The following is a 17,223-nucleotide window of genomic DNA, read 5'->3' as shown; positions in this document are numbered from 1 at the left end:
CACTGACTACTGCAGCTAATAACTAGTGTTCACCTCTGGACTCTACACATGTATGCAAATATGCATGCATACCACACACACATTTGCACACATACATACACAACACACACACACACAAAGTAGACAGACTATCTTAGGAATAAAAGGGGGTGGGTAATCTATGAGTCACATGACCCAGCATGGTTGTTCAGGGCTACGGACAGAATCAAGGAAGAGAGTTCTATCATCAGTCTCTCCTAGCTCCTGATTCTCCTCTACTCCATCCCGTACCCTCAAGCAGTTTGTTTCCATGTGGCTGGAACAAGGCCACCCACAGCCCAAGGCTTGGGCTTCCTCGACTCCCTCCTTCGTGTCTTCAAACCCCATATTAATCAACTCCACCTGAGACAACCTCAAAAGTAGGTTCAAACTGGGCCAGTTAGCCACATGTCCATAGACAACCAGTAGGGTGGGTGAGGGTTTGTGATAGGTCCACTCCAGCCTAGTTCCCACACTAGCCAATCAGTATGGCTGGAGTTACAGGATCTGGGAAGAAAGTGGATGCTTCTATCAAACTTAAAGAAAATATAAACAGAGCTCACGGGATGTCCAATATCTCTTCTCCATGCAGTTATTTCCCAAGTGAGGCTCTTGCTGTAGGATTGCTTTATACACACATCCTTTGTAACTCTGAATCATCACTTATTTACTTATTTATTTTTTATTTATTTCCATATATATTTATTTATTTTTGCTAAAGCAGTTACCATGCTCCACCAGCTTCAGCAAGGGCAGCAGGTCCAGTTTTTGCTTTTCCATACAACCTAAATTTTATTCTTGTCCTGCATTCTTCATTTTCTCACACAGACATTGGATTCATGTCTAACAATTCAGAAGCCAGAGACAGGGCAAGAGTCACTTGACATGGTGGCTGTGTTGATTGAAGTAAGGATGGCCCTCACAGGCTCATATCTTTGAGGGCTTGGTCATCAGGGAGTGGCATTGCTTGAAGGATTAGGGGGTGTGGCCTTGTTGGAGGAAGTGTGTCACTGGGGGATGGGATTTGAGCTTTGTAGTGCTCAATGCAGTCCCAGTGACTCTCTTTCTTTCTGCTGCCTGTAGATCCAGATGTAGACCTCTTGGCTCCTTCTCCAGCGCCATGCCTGCCTGCATGCTGCCATGCTCCCTGCCATGATGGTAATGGACTGAACCTCTGAAACAGAAGCAAGCCCCAATTAAATGTTTTCTTTCATAAGAGTTGCTGTGGTCATTGTGTCTCTTCGCAGCAACAGAACAATAGAACAGCAACTAAGACAGCAGCTATGGTAGAAACCCTGGCTAGGGCTTTAAGCCAAGTATAGCAGAATAATATCTCTGTGGTATTAATTAAAGATGTTAGGGGTTCTTTTTCTCTCTTGGAAACTATTCCCACTTAGTTCCCAATCACCTTTACCTAGGTCAGATTTTCTGGTATTCATTGTGTCATGGGCAGAGGACACTAAGGCAAAGATAAACTATGTTGTTTGCACTGTTCTCATTTCTTTCTTCCAAAAAAGCAAATCACTGGAGACAAAATGAGACAGAGATAAGAGAAAGAGGAGTTGAAGAAGTTGCCAGTTTCCCCTTCCTGCCTCCTTACCTCAGCCCAAGGGATAAGGAAGGTCCTAACCAGGCAGAGAAGAAGACAGGCATTGGAGAATCCAAATGAAGGGGACTGTGGCACCCATTCCTACGTGGGACTTTTTAAATCTTTGACTAGATATAGCACAAGACCATTGTGACGTGGAGCCCCGGCGATAAGCTGCAACTCACAGGAATAAGTGATGTCCAGGAGTGATCCATGGCTTCCCAGAGGACTGTGCTCAGCCTTAAACTCTCAGGCTCCCTATACCTGCCTGGTCTCAGGAAGAACCCTTAAACTTCGTGGACTAGAAAGCCAGACTCCTAGAACATAGCAAAATCTGAAAAGACAGCAAGCTGCCTGAGGCTAATGTCGCCAAAGAAGAAAGTATCAAACTCCGGGGCTACTTTGTATCCGTGTGAATTCATAGAGTAGGCTTTGTATTCTCTGCTCACTCAGTCAATGCTGCAGCACACCCTGCAAACTTGGCAGTGAACATAGCCACCCTTCCTACTTCCCAAGCCTCACTGTTGCTACAGGTCAAGAGATGGCTTTCATGGATGCCACATATTCCACCATAGGAGGTGATGTTAAGGTCTCCTGTAATTGCCCTGAAGACCTAAATGTGACTCTGTTTTCAAGAGACTCCCATTTATTTACCATCCTTTAACCATCACCAAACCAACAGAGAACTTGTTGGCCTATCTATGGGATACAACTCTCTACCCGGTGTTTGAAGGCCAATACTGCAATCCTCCATCCTTAATTCCTCCGTATCTGGGCTTTCCTTGGAGTCCAATAGAGGACACTGGACCCGACAGCTTCCTGCCATGTTAGAAGTAAAGTTGTTACCCAGGCTTTCCCCTCCCCCACCGTTCTCTGAGCTCCCACCCCAGCTGTGACTTCCCTGTGTGTCCCAGTTTGGTACAGTAACAAGCCTCTTGGGAGATCCCAGTCCTAAGCCCTGCCTCCCATGACCTTAGCTTCTCTGGGTGTTCACTCAACCACCACCCGCCCAGCTTTAATGTGGGTTCCAGGGATCCACAAAAATCCTGCGGGTACAGCTGTCAGGGCTCTCATGTGAAGTTCAGCTATTGCGTGTAAACAGATGGTTACGAGCAGCGTTCAGTCCCCTGCATCTGCAGGATTGAGACTCCTTGTTTGCTCCCTCGCTGCCAACGGGGAAACACACTCAGGTTAGAGAAAGTACTCTTCTGTCTCTGTCCTGAGTCCGTGAGGTCCCTCCATAGTCAAGTTGCAAGGTGTTTCTGCTTTCTTCAAGGCCAACTGCTGTCCAGAATTCCCAGTCAGATCAGGCCCCCCAGGACACTCCCATTTTAGACTCAAAATCAATGTGACACAGTGGTATTGGTAGCATCTCTTTTTTTTGCCATATCACAATTCAGACAGCCCCCTGAGCAGGCCCTTCTGGCTTGATGCACAGCTCTCCTGTTTGATGGGAGATTAAAAGCATCATGCACTCCGTAGATGTTACACTTTCCTTGGACATCTGTATGTATGTGGGTGGTGCCTGTTTGCATGGTCACAGGTACATGAGAGCAAGCGAGTGGACGTGTGTGGATGCCAGGGGTCGGTGGCCACTGTCTGCCTCAGTTGCTCTCACTGTATTTACAGATGTAGGGTCCCCCAGTTTGGCTAATCTGGCCACCCAGCTTGCCCAGGGGATCCTCTGTCTCCACCATCTGAGCACTGGGATTGCAGGCTGGCTCCCACACCAGCCCAGCTCTTATGTGATGCCAGGGATCCACAAGCACTTTAACCATCAAGCCATGCTAAATGTTGAATTCACTCTCTTCAGTCTTCCCTCATGATACCCAATTGGAAGATGATCTTGTATCCCCAGCCAGCTTAAGATGAGCTCAGTTGAGTTACATGGTGTGCATGATAAACACAGTTTGACTTAAAATATTTTCTGCTGCTGGTAGGCTGACCAGAATATGACTCCATCATAGGTCAGGGAACATCTGCATACTCATCTCACACCCTCAAGCAGTCTTACTACAGAGAGATTAAACATGGGGGTGGAGCCTGGGGTTGGGGCGGAGCCTGGGGATGGGGTGGGGCATCTTTGACTTCTACTTCCTAAATATGTGTCACTCCTTTGGTTCTCAGAATGACTCAATGAGTCAAAGAATAAGTTTAATTCCAGGTACAGATGTTTTAAGGAATCAGAGCAGGTATTTTACTGTCAGAAAGATTTTAGAGTGCCGTTCAACTCCATGTATCTTACTGAACACTAATCATTCATGTACTAGACCCTATGTTGGGTCAATACCAAGCTATTGAGCAGCAGGGTATATAATAAACAGCTACATAAAAATGAGAGTCAACCTCAACTCATCTCCATGCATCAACTCTTTTGTACAAAAACCTACAGAAGAGCGGTGTCCATTCCCATTGGTGTCCATTCTATGTGTGTGTGAGCTGAGGGTGAGGAAGTTCAAATGATGATCTCAAAGTTTGTAGGGTCATAGCTTCTAAACTCAGAGCACTCTACCTCTGTGGATCCTAACATTGATTGATACAGTACCTAGTTCCCAAGAAGAAGTTTTTAAAAGACACCAAGAGAACTGAAAAGGGGACAGTATCATATCCATTTGGACTGATATAGAGAATACTGAAGATATAGATTAGATACAGATACAGATACAGATACAGATACAGATACAGATACAGATACAGATACAGATACAGATGATACAGATACAGATACAGATACAGATAGGTACAGGTACAGGTACAGATAGATACAGACACAGATAGATACAGATACAGATACAGATACAGATACAGATACAGATACAGATACAGATACAGATACAGATACAGATACAGATACAGATACAGATACAGATAGGTACAGGTACAGGTACAGATAGATACAGATACAGATAGATAGATACAGATGATACAGATACAGATACAGATACAGATACAGATACAGATACAGATACAGATACAGATACAGATACAGATACAGATACAGATACAGATAGGTACAGGTACAGGTACAGATAGATACAGATACAGATACAGATACAGATACAGATACAGATACAGATACAGATACAGATACAGATACAGATACAGATACAGATACAGATACAGATACAGATCCCATACTCATGAAGGCTAGAAGACCCAAGGTCAAGTAGACAGGTTGGATGTCTGGTAAAGGCTACCTGCTGTGCCATCTTGTGGTAGAAGGAGCAGTTCTCTGGGGTCTCTTAGAAGGAAGGACACTCACCTCATTCCTAATCTTTCTGCTGACAAGACCTCATCACTGCTTAAAGATTCCATCTCCTAACACTACTGGGTGGGGTCAGGATTTCAACACGGGAAATGCCAGGAGACACAAACCTGCAGTCCAGAGTAGAAAGCATCCCACTAGGATGATATGCAGAATGGGGCAGGGCTGCCTCTTTCTCTATCAGCAGGATCTCTGGAATGGAAGCAAGGAAGAAAATGGGTACATGCAGACACATTGGCTAGAGGCTTCCTGCTCAGAGGATACACGCCCTCTCTTTACTCAGTCTCACTTTAAGGAGAATACATCCTGATTCCTCTGGGTTTCTCCTTGGAGCCCACAAAGTAAGGCTGAGTACTTAGCAGGACATGCCACCTGCCACTGAGAAATGAGTACTTTCCCCTAGGAGTTCCTAGACTCCTCCTAAGGCATGCTCTCAGCATCTCACCTTCCAGTGGGCTACTTGGGACGCCATGGAGATGTCTTCAGTTGATTGATCTGTGGATCTGACTTGACTGATGAGCCTAAGGTAGAAACCATAGATGTAGATGCATCTTGCAATGCCTAGGAGCAGCATCCGTGTTAGGTTCCAGCCAAAGCATCTGGGCAGCCCCCACTTACTCACAGGTTGAAGATCAAACTCCATAAAGTTAAGAACTCAAGAGGTGGCAAAGCCTTTGGGAGGTAATCGGGTCTCAAATAGGGATTCTTGGTGAGTTAAATTCAGACCCTATATCCTACTTAGTTATAAGTGTCAACCTGATACCGTTTAGCGTCATCGGATAAGGGATTCTCAATTGAGCAATTTCTCAGATCAGATTGGCCTATGGACTTGTCTGTGGGAAATCGTCATGATTGCTAACTGATGTAGCCCACTGTGGGCAGCGCTATCCCCAGGTAGGTAGTTCTGTGTGATATAAGAGAGCTGACTGAGCAGTAGCCTGCCAGTGAGCAAGCTAGCACAAAGCATTCCACCATGGTTTCTATTTTAAGTTCTTGCCTTGACGTCTTGATCTTACTTCCCTGACTGGCAGTCAGTGATGTGTAAGCTGAAATTAAGCTTTTCCTCCCCCTAAGTAGCTTTTGGTCAGAGTGTCTTACCACAGTGACAAAATAAAACTTGAGCACCATATAAGAAGACAACACAAGCCAGGCATAGTAGTGTATGCCTATAATTTCAGCACTCAGGCTGCTGAGCCAGGAGGATCATAAGTTTGAGAGTAGCTGGGGCTACATAGAAAGAGCCTGCCTCAAGCAAATAAACATGCAAACAAACAACAAAAAATACAAGATGTTGCCATCTCTGCTCTCGGCCCATGTAAGGGCACAATGGCGACCATCTACAAACCAGAAAGCAGTTCTCACCAGATATGACAACATCTTGACTCTCAAGCCCCAGAACTGTGTGAGATGAATATTTGTTGTCTAAACCACCCGCTTCTATGGCATTGTTATGGTTTGGTCTGTTTCTATGTCTTGGAATGCTAAATTCTGTACCAGAAGGTCTAAGCCTAGGAGTGAATTCTCACCTTTACAAGGTTTTGTTGTGCAAACCTTGTTCCTTGATTTAAAGCTATTGGTTAAATAAAATCAGCGACAGTCAGTTACTGAAGGGGATGAGAGGTAGGTAGATTTCGAGTTACCTGGTTGGGGGTGGAGAAGAGAGAGGAGAGGTGGGTGACAAGGAGGAGAAGGAGGCCACCATGAGGGGAGATGGGCCATGAGCGCATGGCCAGGAGAGACAGCAAGTATTTGGGGTGCATCACTGGGAAGGAGACAGGTCAGCAGCTAGAAAAGTAGATTAGGGGTTACCTGCCCCCAGCAATTGTCAAACCAAATAAAATAAGTGGTCTGAGACTCATTTATTTGCAAGATAGACAGGGACAAGTCTAAATCAGTTGTGCTACATGGCTTGTTTGCTTCAGCCACCCAGATTAATGGAGATGCTTCTCAAACAACATTTGTGCTACGGTCATGACACTCTGCTCAAGTCTGCCCACGGATGTGTGCTTTGTATTGTCACATAGTCAGGGACATAGGTTATTGACAGTGCCGGGTCTTTGCCTCTTTGACAAATGCCTATAGATATTCGTTATCTTAGAACCAAGCCCAGCACCGTTGGCCAGGTACTCTGGGAGACTGAAACACTTGCCCAGCCGTGAAGACTGTAAACAGATTCCATGACCATAGAACAAACATATCTTGAGTGTAAGAGTACAGAGGTTTGGTCCTGTGGTGACAAACATCTGCCAATTTGCCATGGGCAGTCCTGTTGGCTCAGCATGAGTCACACTGTCCTTGCCAGGGTGATGGCTGGAATGATTAATCCACCCTGTTGGGGCCTGGCCTCTCCAGGCTCTGTTCCCATCTGGGTCCCACCCTACTCCTATCAGAGGACTCAGACAGCCTGTGGAGGGTGGAGACAGGCTCAGGACATAGCGTGTTCACAGCCTGGCCCACTCAAAGTTACAAAGCTCCACAAAACAAGAAACAGACAAGGTGCCCCAGGGAGGATAAGCTCAGCCGAGGCTCTTCATGGTGCCAACCTGCGTGGGCAAGTCTGACCTGAGAGTTGGCAGAGCCTCTACCTTTGGGCCATCTGCCTGACACCGCGAGCATATCACGTTGTTTTCCTTCCAGGCCCCAGCAGCATTCACACAGTCTGAAGAGGTCTACACAGACTCAGCCCACCCCTCCTTCAAGTCTGCCTCTGTGAGCCCACTGTGGCACAAGTCTGCACCTGTAACAGCGAAGATCCACACTGTGGGTGCCACAGGAAAAAAATTATCCACCTAGGACCTTGTCTTGACAACTAGTAACTTCACAGAGCACAAACAAGCAATCACAACCTCCTTTTCTCAGGGTGGGTCTTGATGCTGGTACTTTGCCTGGCTGGTAGAATATGCTACGAAACAAAACAAATGTGTTTCCTATGGTCTTGGAGCTTATAGTCTGAGATCCACGAATCACTAATCCTATCGATTACCGATATTCTACCAGGCTCGAAGGGTTTGGTTTTGTTTTCAGTCATTCAATTTAAACATTATAACAGATTTCCAAAGTGAGTTGCAATATCCTGTATGACTAATAAGGGAAGAGGGGGATTGGGGGATATCAAGAGGTCACCCAGCCATGGCCAGCAGAAGAGTGGGACCAGGACCTTAGCATGTAATTTCTTCCTTCAAATCCTACTTCCCTGTCTCATTATAAACCCCCTTTCATTCTTCCAGGTGGAGTCAGTTTCTTTGGTGATGGTGGCAGTGAGGAGGCTCCTGGAGACCAGGAAGCCACTGTCTGTGTGGTCCTCATGAGGCCATTGTCTATGTGGTCCTTGAGTGCCCTAATCTGCACCTTTTAGACAACATTCTCTGATGCATGCCCAGCCACTGGACACTCCTATGCCTCATGCTGCCTTGTGGTGGCTTGGAAGGAAGGATCATTGGGGTACCACAATCTCTTTGAGAGATGGCTCATGCATAAATACTCGAGACACAAGATCACGGTGATTTCTCTATGGAGAGATGCAGATAAAGTCATCTGGGTGCTCAGGTAGGGTGAGGTTACTCGGTGCCATCAGTGTTGACCTAGTGAACAGTCCCTAAATCTGGGTGTGTAGCCCCAACTAATGAGAGGATATGGTTATCAGGACACTGAGCACAGTGTTCTGTGTTCACTGGGGAAAGTCGGCTTTTGCTGTGAGAACACTTCCCTGCAACAAGAAAGGCCCTCTCACCTATGTTGGAGTCATGATCAACCAGTGGATTGATAAAGGTGATGGATTGATAAAGGATTGATAGAGAGCCAAGCAAGACCCCTTTACAAAGAACCCTGGCCCCTCTTTCTGAAGACAGAGCCAACTTGTAAGATGGCCCTGGAAGCGTGCCATCAAAGGGCAGGGTGTGTCTGGAGCAGGCCAAAGCACGAAGCATTCTCAGCTTTGTACCACAGCCCGTGGCGTGCTCACACAGGGACACAGGATGACATGCAAGTGCTGGGCTTGCTGGCTGGTCTGGCTCAGCACTCATTCCCTGCCCACGCCTGCCTCACCCTCCAGCCTTGCCAAATGGACATGCCCTCCTGTTTCTCAGGATTATCTGAGCCCAAGGGAGAGCAAAGAATCGAAGCTTGCAACAGGCAAAATCCCCTTGCCTCAGTACATACCAACATTTCCCTTGTAAGTACTCTCAGGATGGAGTATCTACCTGTCACTTGTAGTCAAACAACCTCACCAAAGCCTGGCTTTAGTCAGTTCCAGATGACCCATTACCCGGATCACAAAACCGACAAGGAAATAATGCCGTAACTGTGTGACTCTGTGTGACTCTGTGTGTGTGTGTGTGTGTGTGTCTGTATGTATGTATATACATACACATACACATACACACACAGACACACACACACACACACACACACACACACACACACATACACATACACATACATCTAAATCCGGTGCCCGGGTCTGTGGTTGTCAAGTCTAGACCACTCACTGGTTTTGTAAACAATTTTATGGAGACACAGCCACTGCCGTTCATGCATGCTTTGTCTGAGACTGTGTGTGTACTACTGAATAATTGCAGCAGTCCGCATGGCCTGCAAGGCCCGCCACTGCTTACCTTCTGATCCCCTAAAGGGAAGGTTAGCCAATCTTTCCTCTGTGAAACAACAGAGAGAACCCTTTTTTTCATCGATTCATTAATCTAGTCTTTGAATCTGGTTGCTAGACGGTTTCCCAACACTCTGGGCATAAAGGGCAGACCGAGGCTTAGCTGCCTTGAGATCTTCAAGGCAGAACCCAGTACCTCATAAGTATTTAGGAAATGTCTGTTGGGTGAGAAATGAGCTAAGATAGTCATTTGGGAATCTCTACCATTGTGGATCTTAGGATGGAGATTGAAATGGAATCTGAAAAGGTTTACCATGTTCATGAAAATACTTTCCAGGGGAGGAAGTTCTTTTCTCCCTTAGTCGAGTAAGTGAATGACCCAGAGTTTCTAAGTCTGAAATCCAGGGCACCTAGGAATGAATGAAGCAGAAAGGAGTCTGGATCTTCCGAGAGATCACCGTACTGGCTGTACTCTTGTCTATGAACCCAGTGCTCTGCCAGTTGCTGGGGGCCAAGAGTGAGCACACTCAGCAGGATTCCCCGGATGCTGACAGCATCCCACATCCTGGGGCACGGTGATAACAACAGAAGGAGCCCGAGAGAGCTCCCATCTGTCCTTGCTGTGCTCTCTCTACCAGGACGCACAAACCATGGAGGAGACCCTGGTTGTACCCCAACCATGACCAGAGATTAGAACATGGGGCAGAAGAGAGGGACAGACCAGGGCTCATCTTTCTGCGGTTGCCCCGAGACTGGAGCGGCAGCGTGCCTCGTCCCACCTCTGTGTGCTTCTGACTGGGAGGATGGCGGGTGCTTTCACGTGCTGAGTTTTATAGGGGGATTCACAGTACAAGTGTTGACCGTGCTCTTGCCGTGAAAGGAGGCATCTTACTTCATGTTCCTGGCAGCAGCGTGGAAGCCCTGTTCCTGTTGCCTAACCCAGTTCTATAGTCCTGCATGGGCAAGCCTGCGGGTTCCAAAGGCCTCCTTTTTGGCCAGAGAGGCATAAACATGGTCACCTAAGGCACCAGTCGATAAGATGAAAAGATTTCCCAGGTGCTGAGTCGCCCTCTGCCTGAGCCAGGAAGGCAGCCTTCCTGTATCACAAGGGGAGATCTTATCTAAGAAACATCTCCATATTGCGAGTTTCACAGACAGGCACCACCCCCACCAATAAACTGGCTCTTTTTTTTCTGCTTGCAAAAGGGGTTTTCTCTTTCACCTCTTTCTCTTCCTTTGCAGCATGGGATCATGTCAGAATGGCAAGCGTGTTCTGGTAGAATAAAATTGTACCTGACTTGGAAGCCGGAATATACTCTTATGTTAATGAGCGGGTGGCCAGAAGAGCCATTCTCAAAGCTTTCCTGTCACCTGCCTTTCTCCCTCCCCTCTCCCCTGCCTTCCCTTTCTCCTCACTTGTCCCCCCCCCCCCGCACCCCCACCCTCCGCCCCATTCTCTTCCTTCTCAGCACAAAAGTTGAGGGAGAGAAATTAAGAAGTGGCAGGTACAGCCACTGCCATGAATATCTAGTGCAGTGTCTCTTGTCAAAAAAAATCAGAAGTGTATTAGAAAAGAAGAAAGCAAAACTCAGAGCTCAGAAGGGTGTACGGCTCACCCATATCCTCATTCAGTTTCTTCTTCCTACTTAAATTTCACTGTATTTCTTTTTTTAACCTCTCCTGCAGGTCTTTATATATAGGATACCACACACTTCTGTCATTTAAAGTACGAAGGAACTAGCAGGGGGCGGGGGGATCTATTTTCAGCCATATCTTGTTAGGATGCTTGTTTTTTTTAAATGTATTTAATTAATTTATTTATTACTGTCTTGTGGTGGGAAAAAGAAAAAAGGTGGATTTCTGAGAAAGTCAGGTCTCCAAAGAACACACGTGAAGGTTGAGAGCGTGTCTGGCCACCTGTCCTGTCAATTATAGGAATATCTATGAGGTCATGGCGTCCTACGGAACTGACATTCAGCCGTAAAGGGAGCAGGGTACACAGTGTGATAACAGGATGATAAGCCTATTTACTTTGGTCCGATTAGAAAATAAAAGTGGAGGCCACTCCCTGGCCTAGCCCACCGTCTTGAGATGAATAAGGATGGGGCTCGGAGAACAACCACTCCTGCCAGGAGCCTTCTCCTTCAATGGCCGCAGGACAGCAAAAAATGAAGTCCGAGAGTCATAATCACTCGCACAAAAGGGACAAATACTGTGGGTAGCTTTAGAAGCAGCTGAAAGGTGCCTTCAGTTCTGACAAGATTGGTGTTAATTACCAGCAAGGACTCCAGTATAATACTATTTAAATCATTTTAAATTATCCCTCTCAAAAATTAATTTTTCATCAAAGATTACACACACACAAAAAAAATCATGATATCATCTCCGCAGCTGCGATTTAGTAATAATTTCATGTATTATTACCAATGTCAGTTGGATAAAAGAAAAAAATGGCACCCCACCGTGCTGATTCCAGCGCAGGCCATATATAGAAATTTTTAACTATCACTTATAATCGCTTTGATGAGCTTAAACCTCCTCTCAATTAACACCCTAAATGACACTGAGACATCTTAATGGTGGAGGGATGTTGGGGAAAGACTTTAATCAAATGATAAAGAGAAAAGCACAGAGAGAAATGAGGACCATGTGCACACTAGTCGGTCCAGTCCAACCTGAGTCCTCCATGATCCATAGGTCAGCTCTGTGGTGGTAGCAGGGACACGGGCAGATATGGCGGGATAGACAGAAGGTTGTCCTAGTCTAGAAAAGTGAAGGCTTGCCTCCAGATACATAGCAGAGCACTCAGACTTGAGGACTGGAATTTAGGGTGGCCATCAGTTATTCAAGTATGATCAAGAATGACAGAAAGAAGAAGGACATATGGGTCTCTGGTGGCCATCTTCTGTAACATCCCAAGGTAGCAGTTTGGGGAATCTGTGATTCACATGGAGGTTCCCCAACTCTGTCTCAGCAGGGTGATGGGCTATGATAGCTCCCTGGTGGGACATTTGAGTTATGCAAACTCACACAGCCAGGATGTTACAGAAGGACATTTCTCAGGCCATTATTTTTTATCGCAAACGGCTGTTTCTGGGCTTGGGAAGGATTTGAAATAAAATGAAATAAAACAAAATCCAAATGAAAGCTGACCAGCATGACCCACTCTTCCTAAATCATGTTCACAGTCTCCATGGTGATTTTTGTTCCCAATTAAGATGTCCTAATGAGCATGTGTTAGTTTTGCTTCCAGGAAACAAACCCTGCAATTAATGGCCCTGCAGGAGCCCTGATCTCTTGGGCCCCATACATGTATTGGGTCAGAAAGTCAAGTCTGTAAAGGCTTAGAAATGATATATTAAAACTTAAACATAGGGAAATGTGAGTTTCAGACATGACTTACCTCTTTCTCTTAAGCTACTTTAGCCCCGAAAGACAGGACTAATATCACTGTCACTGACCTTGTATGAAGGAATAAGGGAGATGTAAGCTACATTTTTAGAAAAAAAAATGACACTTTTCTACCTGCTGCCACTAAAGTCAGCATCCAGGAAGGGCCAGGGGACTCTCACTTTATGTCAGAACCCTAAAAATAACCCACCAGAACACATTTCACCAAACAGAATTTGAAGAGGGGACATTAAGAACCAGTCTGGATCAAAATATTTCTGGAGAGTCTCCTTGACATAAAGTAACAAATACAGTATTAAAACCAGACTTCCTCCTGATGGGCAAATCGGTATCTTTTTTCCTGAGTACAAAGTATCTTGTTTGTTGTATCTGTTTTCTTCTGGTCATCCCAGTGTTTTCCCTACCCTGCCCTCCTTCTGCCTCCTGTCCCTGAAAATGTGCTGCCTCAACATTACATCACAGTGCTTGTCATGTGTTAAATTATTGTCTTATTTCATTTTTGATATATTACTTTAAATAAACAGAGACACATATTTGTTGTAGTTAAATCTGGTTCTTCCTCCTGGCCCCATGCTCCCAGAAATAAGACTCAGAATCAAAATATATTTACAAATACCTTGGCCATATAGTTAGGCTCTAGTCTGACTAGATCATAACTAAAATAACCCAATTATTTTAACCCTACATTCTGCCACATGGCTGATTACCTGTCCCCAGGTACTATGCACCCATATAGTTGCCTCTTTTCGGTGATCCTCCACCTGATCTCTCACAGAATTCTTTCTCCCCTTGAATGTCCCACTTCTATTTCCTGCCTAAACCTAGGCTTTTTAATTGACAGGTAGCACATCCATACAATACACAAGATATTCTCTCTACACATATGTGCATACACACACACACACACACACATCCTTTATATTCATATATGTTAATACCCATCCTTTATATTCATATATGTTAATTCTCCTACTGAAATCATTCTTTCAAACAGAGTGGCTCTTCTACATGGGTAAGAAACTTCCTAAGGGGCTGCTTACATAAGAAAACCATACTGTTGACAGCATACTCAGAGATAGTTTAGCTGGATATAGAATTAGAGGTTAAAGGTTATTTTTGTTCAATACTTCAAAAAAAAGTAATTTTACATTCTTCTATTGCTTCAGGTGGCTATTGAAATTTTAGATTTTAATTTAAGTGTTATTTCTGCAAGGATAATCCATATCTCCTTTCTGGGAGCATGTTGTCTTTTTTTCCCTTTTCCTTTTATGTTCTTAAATATAGTACAGAATCTCCTTAATTTACCATGGACTTTATCCTCATAAACATACTAATAAGCTGAAAGTAAAGTGAATTAAAGATGCATTTATTATACTTAACCCACAGAGTGTCCCAGCTCACCCACATAACATTCTTTAGAGAACAGGTTGTTCCCATTATGAAGGGGTGGCTGCTGGGTGCTGGATTCACTCACTGCCCAATATCAAATGCCCACATCTTTTGGGGGGACACCTCATGCCCACATCATAGCACACAGCATCATGGTTTTCACACTCAGAATGTCCCGAGACTCGACTCTGTCACAGTTTCTTTCTGACCATTGCTCACAGTGTTAAGATGACTTTCTTCTATTATAGACTATTTATAGTATTTTATTCCCTACTGCTCTTCTCCCCAGGCATGTAGGAAACATTATCTGATAAAAAAAAATCTTCTGAGCCTTTCACTAGTAATAGGATATCCCTTGCCTTATGCCAATGCCAACACTTCAGTGTTAGTTTCATTGACAAAAAGTAAGTAGGTGATAAGTGTAGACCGCTAATCCCTGAAGCCAGATCTCTAGACAGAGTCCAGGGGAGAGTTCAGGGGCTGAAGTATAGAAACCACACATAAAAAGCCAGAAAACCAGACTCTGTTCATCTCCCCAAAGGTCCTCAGCTTCACCTTGATACTCCAGATAAGGAGGAGCACTTCACAAAACTAGCTAAGAGCTCTGACCCCAGTCCTAAGCATGAGAGAGTCCACAAATATTCTCTCCTTGGACCATCAAAGCACCCTGGTAAAAAGCTGAAGGCATCCAATCAACCATGAAACTGTCTTGATGAAAAGATATCAACAGACTGGCCTAATTCTTGCCTAATAGGAAGATATGCCTTACAACGGTCATGCCCAAAACAAGTTTCCCTGAGGTTACATCTGAAAAGGGTGCAAAAGAGATACAGTCTTAACAACTTATTCTAGTCCTGTCTATAGTGCTGACCTATAATCCAGCTCCCACTTAGGAACTAAACTTAAGCTCAAACCAAAAAGCCATGGGCATTATCTTCTTGGGGAAATAAAAGGTATGGAGCAAAGACACCCTGTCTACCTGAGGATGTAGTTTACACAGCACAAGCTTTGGAATTCAAAAAGCAGAAAGAAAAAAAATCAAATAGAATATTTAAAAAGATGCCATCAGGATACCTGATCTGGAGTCAGTGCCACCAAGACTGACATGGACTCGAGTCATGTAGCTTGAGGTTGGACCTGAGCTCTGATTTCTTGTGAGTACAAGGAACTCTGGACTCTGAGTTGAAAGTCATGGGTTAAAGCAAGGTTGAATTTCTTCTCCCCAAGCCTTTGTTGTTTCTACAATGTGTTTCTGACACTAAAGCAGCCAACTAAGCTTCCAGGCCCAGAGCTAGGTGTTTCCATGCGTAGGAACATCTCTGATCTTCAATCTCCACCTTATAGGACCACCCTGCCATAAACTAATAAAAGACTACACAAAACCACAGTTGGAGCTGACATCGAGTAGCACTCTAAGAGCCATGGAGCTCTGCCCTTCTGATCCCAGACAAACCAGCTATGCGGCTCCTGTGCCAGTAGCACTTGAAGAAATGGACTCTGGTGGTTGATATCAAATATCAACTTGACAGGCTCTAGGGTCACTCAGGAGACATGTGGGAGACCTCTGGGTGTGTCTGTGGCAGAATTTCTAGCTTAGGTCACCTGAGCGGGAAGACTGTCCTAACTCTGGAGGGCACCGTTCCACAGACTGGGATCTCAGACTCAACAAAAATGAGACAGATCGCAGCATCGGAGCTGCTGCTCTCATTCCTCCTCTGCTTGCTGCCTGCAGATGCAGCATGGCCAGCTGCCTCACACTCCTGGCCCCCATGCCCTCCCACCCTGATAGCCCGCTACCCCTCCAAGTGACCTGGAATACACCCATCCTCCCTTAAGTTGCTTCCTGTCAGGTACCTTGTCCTGGCTCTGGGGAAGGCAGCTAATGCACTCGCCTAACCCTTCAGCAAGTCTCGGAGTCAGAATGAGAACAACACCCTGGATATATCAAGGTGCAGAGTGAGCCCAGCCCACAGCTGCCTGTGTAGGACAGCATTCCAGAAGCCAGCTGGCCTCTGGCTCCGATTGCCCTGAGAACTTGCAGACCCTTGCCAGGGCTATGCTCCACAGAGCTGGAGAGCTCTTCACTCCATCAGCACCATCGGGGGACTCTAAATTGGCCCACTGTGCGTGTGCCCAGAACACCCCATTCACTCCTAAAGTGGAGTGCTCTTAAAAACGTGAAGGGTTGAATTTGGAAATGATGAAGGATTTGGGCATGCATAGTACAGAGCAATTTAACATTACGTCGTTGTTTTTTTTTTTTTTTTTTTTTTTTGTATAAGCACTCCATTTTGGAAGGGGTTTGAATAATCTCTTCTGTGACCACACTGAGTACCAGTAACTTGAAAATTCAGTCAGTCAATGCTGCAATAATAACAAGTCTCCAGTGGCTCCAGTAGGCTGGGGGAAACATGGAGAAAAGGAAATTTTCTCAACCCTCCCATAGACATGGAATAGCTTCCTGTTGCCTCCTCATCTCTCCACTCACTGCACACAACCAACCCAAAGCTTAACCTCTGCCCCCGCCCCCCCCCCATACTTTTCCTCGCAGATGTGCCATACCTAGCGGCCACCGTCAGCTAGGCGGTTCCGGGTTTTTGTTAGGTTATTGAATCATCAGGACGAATCTGCACTGTGAGTGGTGTTTATCCTCACTTGACCCGGAAGGAAACAGAAACTGGAAGTAGCTAAGATGACCCTTGAACCCCCCAGGAAGACTGAGGGAGAACAGTCTTCATTTGATGAGGTAAAAGAAAATGGACTTTCCTGATGCAGATAGTTTTGAAGTGACCAAATGGAGCGGAGAAAAGATATTATTGCCATCCATCTGAAACCAAAAAAGTTCAGGTTCTAGCCAGCAGGGGTGAATCACACAGGCGAGCCTCCTCTGGGGGCTAATGGCGGGGGAGGGGAGATGACAGGAGGCGGTGTGACCTGGTGTTCAGTGGT

The 17,223-nt window shown here is 45.5% G+C and overlaps 1 long non-coding RNA gene across 1 annotated transcript; it reads right to left on the bottom strand.

Annotated features, from left to right (window-relative positions):
• Positions 1–892: 892 nt before the first annotated feature.
• On the bottom strand, positions 893–16,893 carry LOC110306505 (uncharacterized). The gene is made up of 4 exons (XR_002379296.2): positions 16,837–16,893; positions 5,317–5,392; positions 4,982–5,063; positions 893–1,192 (listed from the first exon to the last, which is right to left on the bottom strand). It is a non-coding gene; the product is annotated as an uncharacterized LOC110306505 (long non-coding RNA).
• Positions 16,894–17,223: the final 330 nt, after the last annotated feature.

The sequence above is a fragment of the Mus caroli genome, unplaced genomic scaffold (genome assembly GCF_978045245.1).
Source record: "Mus caroli unplaced genomic scaffold, Mus_caroli_1 scaffold_14, whole genome shotgun sequence".
In the NCBI taxonomy this organism is placed as follows: domain Eukaryota; kingdom Metazoa; phylum Chordata; class Mammalia; order Rodentia; family Muridae; genus Mus; species Mus caroli.
Note: the sequence above shows the minus strand (reverse complement) of the source record. Positions and strands in the feature narration are given on the sequence as shown.